Raw genomic sequence first — 8,894 nt, 5'->3', positions numbered from 1 at the left:
TAATTAAAAATAGCATGTGCCAAACATGTTGTGCTGACAAACCTATTACTAAACATAACAACAAATAATTAAGATACAATAAGGGTATGGTTTTTTTCTTCTGACGTCCATTTAATTAAACCAGCATCCTTTTGGACATTACACCCTACTAAGACTACAGTGCAGAAAGCACCAACTATGCGGACATGCGCAGTTACAGGAACCACTACAGTCAGATTGAAGCCACTCCACATTTCCAAATGTGTTATGAAACACACCATGATGTTAGACTCACAGCATGAATACCATCATCACTTCCCTGTGCTATAAAAGTGTTGTTTACATTATATGTATGTGTGTGTGTGTGTGTGTGTGTGTGTGTGTGTGTGTGTGTGTGTGTGTGTGTGTGTGTGTGTGTGTGTGTGTGCGTGCGTGTGTGTGTGTGAACAGCACATGACAACCACCTTTACTAGTCAACCATTTATATTAACAAATAGACACCACTAAAAAGAATGCACACTCTGCTCAACCGTAACTGTTGATAGAAATACGTACTCACCGGTCACAGAAGAACACCGTTACAGTCTCAATGTCCATATTTTTAGGAGCCCAGGTAGCTGCTTCTCGCCACCGCACCTGTTCCTCAGGTGTCTTTCGCCGAAGCAAAGCACGACCAACTCCGTTCGCGTGTAACTGTTGTGACAGACAACGTCAAAGAGACACACAAAGCTTTAACATTCCGGAAAAGCATCCTGATATCGCCAAGTGCGTCACGCATGGCGTTATTGGTCATCTCGTTCTGTTTTTAGCTTAGAAACAACACCGGCGGGATGGTGAAGTTCAGCAGACAGTTTTTCGTCACTTAAATTATTCCATAATGTTGTGACATTGGTCTGCATCAGTCCACTTCCTCTGTCACTCTTTTTTACAACCCCGAAATCGTTACATAACCACATAGCGAAAAAACTACAGATTATTTGTACTCTCGGCTAACGTGTAGCTTAGCTAGCCTCCAGCCAGCGGGGAAGTGGGCGTGTCTTTGACAACAGCACGCACGAGCTTTGAGCAGCCAATTAAAAGACGATGTCAACTGGGGTCAATTTCGCATGAAATTACTACAATTATTATAGGTATTTTAATATGAATTAGTTTTGTGAGATTCACTTTCATACACACATTTGATTAAGAAGAAATAGTTTTATTGTTATTCATTTTTATAAGGAGAGGACTTACAGGTGGCATAAGCACTGAGCATAGATATCTATTAGCACTGTGTTTACCAGCCATTCATGGTGGTTAAGCAAAAGGGCGACCCCCCACAGCAATAGAGACAAAAGCCAAGAGATAGGGGGTTAACAAACGTTTTTGTTTTTGCACAGGGAGGCTATGAAGTAAACTGAGAGGAGTACTTATTCTCTTTGATTGAACTTAAGTTACGCCACTGAAAACACCTTCACAACCTGCTTATTTGGAAAGTGACATTCTGTAGAGCAGGTGTCTTAAACGTTTTTCTGAGCAAAGCACCCCTTGACTAAAAGAGAGACGGAGCAGAGGCCCCCTACTACATATTGTATGAAATGAAGTTGCATAATAAACTGGGCCTACAATAACGTGAAGGGGGGCATAAATAACCTTTACCTTAGTGGCTCTTAGAACCCTCTAGGGGTCCAGGACCATCTGTTGAAGATCCCTAATGTAAAGAACTCAACCTCTGTATGATAAAAGGCTCTGACACATCAACCCGAAGGCCGACCCTCGGCAGAAAAGGCCTCACGAGTTGGTCGAAAAAGTGCCTCAGAACACACCGAAGCGACGTCAACTTGAACGTACATTCTGCGCGTGCGTGACACGTAATACGTCTCCATAACAGCAGGCAGCGCTAATCTGTATTGTCGCCCAAAAAAATTAAAACGAGCATCTTATTTGAACGAACGTGTCATTTGGGTCTGGCTTCTGTGGATTTTCAAAGCCAGACCAAGGTGTTCGGAATACAATCTCATATTTGACAAAAATAGTTCACCAAAACATGTTTCTGAAAACATTTTTAAAATGGGCCATGCAGCTACTGAATCTTTCTTAATTTCAGGTCGACAAAGGCCAGTTCAAAAGATTTTTGTTAGATTTTGAGAGGAGTTAGTCACGCTGACCCCGCTCGTAATATCCAGGTTAGCACTCCACCAATCAGATTGGTCATTGAGTCTGACTGCCCGCCTTCCGAGTCAACATGTGAAATCGGCCCGAATGAAGGCCGACGGCTCCTCCGACTGACGACAGCACGGAACACACTTAACAGACTCGAGTCACCGACCTCGCCAGACTGTCCGACGGCCGATGATCGGGTTGGTATGTCAGCGCCTTAACTCTGCCTATACAGCAGCTAATCACACCAAGCCAGTAAGTCAGTGGTCCAAGCACCAGGCAGCCATCCAACATGCAGCTACACAGAGAGAGTTAATGGTCTGCTATCCAAAACCCTACCGACCAGCCAGGTAGAACCAGATGCAGCAGGGTTTATGTGAGCTGAGCTGTATTCTTACTCAGAACAAAGCTTGTCAGCCACACAGTGCCGCTAACACAATAACGCCCCATTACTCCACAGTGCAGAGTAAAATCCACACAATGGGGGTGGAAAGGCCTCAAGGTTGGGGTTTGTTGCTTATTATGAAAATGACAGAAATCAAGTTAACCGTTTACCTTGTTGACTTACTTTTTAGTAAAAAAATCATCACTCCCATCCAATTGTGTCTGTAATTTGTGGCTGTGCAAGGACAAGACAGTGTTTTCGGCACAGAGTGTTTATCTGAGTCATTGAGTGCAGCAAAGCATGCCTGCTCTCATTTCTGTCTGCAATGCAAGACAAGTAACAAGACAGGGTCCCAGGGAAATACATTAAAGATTCTATGAACAAACTCCCACTGTGTCATACACAGCTCAGGGCTGCAGACTGGAACCAAAATGGCAATTAATGTGAGTACAGGTGTCGTTAGCTCTAAAATAAACAAGAAACTGTGCATGGTGTGCCATGTGATGTTTGCCATTAGTCTTCCCAACCATATCAAGAGGCATTGAACTTGTTGCTTGTTTTGTTTCTTCGCTGTAAAAAATAAATAATACAATCTGTCATGAATAATGTATTTGTTTAAAATGCAGTTTTTACAAAGAAAGTATGACATCTCCTATTTAATTAAAGCCTGAATTCAGGACTGTATTTCATCGCCTGATATTAATTGAGCCATCCACAAAACCGTTTCAATGATAAAACACTATTTGTACTTTCAGACAACAGAGTCCATTTCTTTAGCCTCGAGCAAACATTGCATGTTATTAAGAATTGTTGGTTTTTTTGGTCATAAATATTGCACTGCCCTCTGTCACCATTCATTTTAGCAAAGCCATACCATGGACGGTTTCTGTGACTTTATTTACTGAGAGGTGAAGGTGTAATGACGCCTGGTCAAGGTTGTTTTTCCTGCCAGAGGCAACTTAGAAAACCAAACAGCTATCAGGATTTTGAAAAAGAAGATGGGATGATAGGATGAAATACTGTTTGAGTATTTTTCTAAGTGCCAAATGCTGCCATAGGATGTTGACTAATGTGACTTTGCCATTCAGAAAGAAGAGAGAAATGAATGGTGAAGGACAAAGAACAGTGAAAGACAACAGAGCGGTTCAATGATAGAGGACCTTCATTACTAAAGCACAACACACTAAATAAAACACAAAACACATTTAGTTTATAAAATAAGTATAAATATAATAATGAAACTACTAAACTATATATAAGGCCTATCTTCCCCCCAAAGACCTTGAAAAAGTCATCCATGCTTATCACTGCTCGGTTTGGATTATTGTAATTCTTTATACATGGGTCTACATCAGAAATCTTTACATCGCCTCCAATTAGTCCAAAACAAACTAAAACAAAAAAAAACGTGAACACATAATGCCAGTCTTGGCCTCCTTCCACTGGCTACCTGTCCGTTATAGGATAGATTTTAAGATCTTATTGCTTGTTTTTAAGGCCTTAAATGGTCTGGCGCCACCTTATCTGGCTGATCTCTTATGTCACCATTCTCCCGTCAGAACACTGAGGTCAGCAATCAGCTGCTCTTGGATGTCCCAAGATCAAAGCTAAAAAATAAGGGCAATAGAGCCTTTGCAGTGGGTGCCCCCCCCCCACCCTATGGAACAACCTCCCCATGCATATTAAAGCTGCACAGACCCTTATACGTTTTTGCACCTTTTTTGCAGTAGCTTTTAACCTTCGTTAACCTGGTTTCTGATGTTTTAAAGTGTTGTTGTTTTGTTTCCCTGGGATTAACTTTGGTTGTAGTAATTTTTACACTTGTTGTTTATGTATTTGCCATTGACCCTGTTCAGCACTTTGGTCAACTGTTGTTTTTAAATGTGCTATAGAAATAAAATTGACATTGACATTGACATTGACGTTGACAAGTCCAGCGGAAACAATAGTCCGATTAAAGCCGTGCTTAGTTTCTGCCATCCCCATGAGGAATTCTAAGTAATGACAACAAATCTGTTGGCATGTCCTCATGATACAAGCTTTCTGTGATCGTGCACCACCCTCACCCCTCCTCCACGCAGTAGCTAGTAGCCAAGGAGGACACTGAGGATTAAAAAAACATGGTGGACGCTTCAGAAGAGGTAATTAGTTTTCCATGCGGGAAAATCACTGGAAGACACAATCTTCTTAACACAGCCACACTGAGAAATACAGAGAGAGCTGTGTGGAACTGCGAGTCTTAATTAGCTTTGTAGCAACTCATTTGGCAACGGCTTGAATGTAACTGATGTTTATTACTATCAAAAAGTTACGCACTAAGACTTTAATCATGTAGTTTGATTGGCAGAACAGTTTGAATCGTTTCCATTTTCTGAAATGTGAGGATTTTTTTAATACTTTAAGTACATTTTCCTGATGATACTTAACATTTTCAATGCAGGAATTTTACAATAACAGACTATGTTTGCAGTGTGGTATTAGTACTTTTGTTTAAAGGGTCTGTATACTTCTCCTACAACTGGCTGAATTCACACTGTACTGCTGTGACCGTGTGTTAGACAGTCTCAGGTATTGGCAGGCACGTCAGGTTCTGCAGATTGAATAAGGCCAACTCATCCTCAATTCATTACTTACAGTTTAAGAAATAAAAATAAAAAAATCTCATTTTTAAAAGTGTCCTTCCGCTGTCTGTGGTGTTGTTAGATATTCACAAATCACACGAGGAGCTAGTAGTTATAATTACATTTACCCACCTCAGTTGACAGCTTGTTGGCCTTTTTTTAGAGCCCCGGAAATATATTGGTCTATTACGTTGTTAAAAGCCTTGTTGTGGATGAGAGTGTGTTCTTACTCATCTTGTCTCTTGAAGGAAATGTTGAGAAATCCCTGAAAATTAGTTTGTGGCCAACATTTGAGTACTACACTAAAGTTTAGTAGATATAGCACATATGTAACGAAATGTATAGTCATTGCTTTCCAACAAACAGTGCACGTACACAGTAGATTAAAAAAAAGACATTATTAACATTCACATTATTTACAGCCTCAGAATTATTGTCAATTATATTATAAATGTGCAGATTTTGTCGTAAATGTACAGTACATAGTATATGTATTATTGAACTAAAGCTTAACTACAGTAACTGCAGTCTAGCTGTAGCAGTTAGCATTTGATCTGCACTCTGCCACAGAGGGGCCGAGGAAAAAAAACAACTACATTTTGGAGCAGATCCGAATCAAGTTGAAACGCAAATTATTTTTCCTTTTTGCAAGATAAGGCATTTGTGTGGGAAAATTCACGAGATAAGGCATGCCTTGGCGGAGGGTCTGTGCTTTCCAAGTACCCTTCTAGTTTCTACCTATTTTAAAATTAACCAAATTCCTGAAGACGTCTCTCCATTTTTGTCTCGTAGATGGGTTAGATGGCCAGGGAGACTGGTTTTGTTCCTGGTTAATAGGCAAATCACAGCCACGCATAGCCACCAACGTCTGGCAAAAATATGCTTAAAAATATTATTCGCTCTAGACCAGTTGATTAAAACATACTTATAATTAGCATTTCTTGCGACATTTCAAAAGTTCCCTTAAAATGTCCTTTATAATTGAATGGAAACACGGCTACTGTGTCATTGGTTACTGCTCGTTGCCTTTTGCAGGGTAGCGTGTGTAAATTTAGCCCTTTGTATCTTTGTTCCCTCTGCTCTCATGTAAAAACACACACTTTAAAATGAAGCGGGTGACATGACTTAACAACCAAGCCAATTAAGGCTGGATCCTGTGAGCTGATACCCCCCTAAAACCTCTCTTTTTAAGCAAAATGAAAGGGACTCGGTTCAGAAGGCTCTCTGGCAATCTCTGAAACAATACACGGCTCAAGAAGCAGCCCTTTCCTCTTATCTGCAGTGCTTGTGTGTGTGTTTGTGTGTGTGTGTGTGTGTGTGTGTGTGTGTGTGTGTGTGTGTGTCGCTCCTGCTGCTGAGTACACTGTATGTCCAATAGAGTTGAGCCGAACAGCAGCTGCTCCATCTGTGAACCAGTCACTCTCCTCCACACATACAGTCTATCACCCTGTGTGTATCAGACATAAGAATGAAAATGAATGTGTGTGCACAAACACACATAGACAAGAAGTCCAGACACATGAGCAGAAGTTAAAAACAGGAAAGGTTCATAGAAGTTTTATTAAGAAGACAGGACAGTACAGGACAGGACAGGACAGGACAGGTGTGAAAGGACAGGATAACAAAGAGGCAACACAGATTTAAAAATAAATTTAAAAAAAAAAGGGAAAGAGAAGCAATGAGACAAGAGGAGACACTGACATTATGTCCAGAGGCAGAAATGTGCTGATGAAGGGAAGAAGATGTGAGAGGAAATGAAAGGGAGAGATGAAAAAAACAGAAAGATGAAGAAGGGGAAGCTGACAAGGGAGGGAGCATTAGAAACACACAACCCGACAGAAGAGGGTAGAGGAAGAAACAGCGAGCAGATTCTAATACTTAAAGAACCACAGAGGACCCAGGAAGACAGCTGACCCGTTGTCTTTTGGAGAAACACCCAGTTGAGCGAAGCGGACAATCTCTCTGCAGCACAAGACTCGGCTCTGTGGCCCCCACCAGCTCCCCCACCTTCATTCTGTTCATTAGAAGTTCCCACAATTCCTCTGAGTGTTATGGAAGAAGTGGGGCGCAGGCTGCTCTGCGAGGAAAACTTTGCTTTTTACACCAATTTTAGGCCACCGTTGAGTGACTGCGCCCTCGCAAACAAGCTTTATGTCTTCCTTTTTTTTTTAATCAAAGGTTTTGATGACTTGTTACATAATGGAATTAGCAGCACTGGGTGTCTATGCATGGTTGGTTTCCCCTGGGTGATTAGGAGGGTGAGGCACAGTGCAGTGATGACATCAATATCCAGAGAGTGATATGTGGGGGGATGGATGCAGTACGGATTCAATTCAGAGGGAAATGAGGACAGTTTTCATGGTCAAAGGGAAACTCGGTGAGAGAAGTCTCCCAGCGCTCATAACCTTGCCTTCCGTTGCCTTCACTACGAAAGGCAAGGTTATGTCACAGAGAGTGGATAACTTGTTTTCCTAATTTTAAATTCGATTTTTTGGTATTCTATTTTTCATCAACATATACGGGCTAATTAGTGTTATCTAGCAAGCTCTTGTAGAAGTCAGTCTCTAACACGGTAGCTATGTAACCTGTTGCGTTTTCATAGTAATGTAAAAGACTAGGGCCAGACGTAAGAATGAATATGCACGTTTTCATGTCGCCTCTTTCCTACACTTCCAAACAGTTACACAGTTCAAAAACAAACCTCTCATCTGCTCTCTCTCTCTCTTTCTATCGCTCTCTCTCTCTGGTTGAAAGTCGTACTGTTCCACGTAGCGTTCCCCCTGGAACCTGGACAGTTTCAGTTGTGTGAACTGGATGCAGCGTCAAAACTATGTCCTCCCCTGAAAAAACTTAACCATTAGCCATTTGTTCAAGCAGCAATTGCAATGCATATTTAAGGTTTATAAATACAGTGCATTTATAGTGGCGGCGTCCACTTGTGGCCGTAGCAGGCCTAATTATGACAGGAGCAAAGCAGGAAATAAGGTGACAATACATAAGAACCATTAGAGCGACAAATTCTGCGTAACAGCGAAAACACACTGGATGCAGAAGCGCCGCAATATTAACTATAAACGTAGATGTTTCAATTTGAAATTAGTTTTACTTTGGAAAGTATCCAGCTGCGCTGTGGCCTACTTGTTTGTGATTACCTACCTGGTTTGAAACATTCACACCTGGCTCGCAGAAGAAATAGATTCCTGCTGTCACTCCCTGATGTGAGTCGAGTGAAGGTGTGAGTCGCGCATGGGTCACTTAGCGACAAGTGGCCAACAAGACGCTAACGAGAGATTTCTGTGATGTTAATACAGTAAAAATGTACCTACTTAACGTAGTTTGTACACGCCTGGCTACAAGTTAGCATCAAACAAAACAAGGCTGTCAGTTTAATGGCGTTTTGAGCTAACATTAGCAATCAAACAATCATAGCTAGCTACAACGTTTTTGAAATGAATGCTATCTTAGCTACAAGCTGGCGATCAAACACAACAAAGGCTGTCACTTTAATGGCGTATTGAGCTAACGTTAGCAATCAAAAAATCATAGATAGCTACAACGTTTTTGAAATGCTTCCTATCTTCCGTTATTGTTTGTAATGACAAAAGTTTATTATGTCATGGATTTCACAACTTTCAGTATGACATAAAACGTGTTTATATATGACATATAACATATGACATAAAACCGTTTAAATCTGAGCATGCGCAGCTAACATCTGCACTCAACCAGAGCCGGTCTGACTCGACTCAATGGGTATGACGCGTCAGGCC

The 8,894-nt window shown here is 41.3% G+C and overlaps 1 protein-coding gene across 1 annotated transcript in view; it reads right to left on the bottom strand.

Annotated features, from left to right (window-relative positions):
• Positions 1-663, bottom strand: part of fgf11a (fibroblast growth factor 11a) — a 155,074-nt gene extending 154,411 nt beyond the window's left edge. The window contains exon 1 of the mRNA XM_032544735.1: positions 539-663. The gene's annotated coding sequence lies outside the window, so the exon portion shown is untranslated. The remainder of the gene's footprint in view (positions 1-538) is intronic.
• Between the last annotated feature and the right edge of the window lie 8,231 nt (positions 664-8,894).

This window comes from Etheostoma spectabile, chromosome 19 (assembly GCF_008692095.1).
Source record: "Etheostoma spectabile isolate EspeVRDwgs_2016 chromosome 19, UIUC_Espe_1.0, whole genome shotgun sequence".
Lineage (NCBI taxonomy): Eukaryota > Metazoa > Chordata > Actinopteri > Perciformes > Percidae > Etheostoma > Etheostoma spectabile.
Note: the sequence above shows the minus strand (reverse complement) of the source record. Positions and strands in the feature narration are given on the sequence as shown.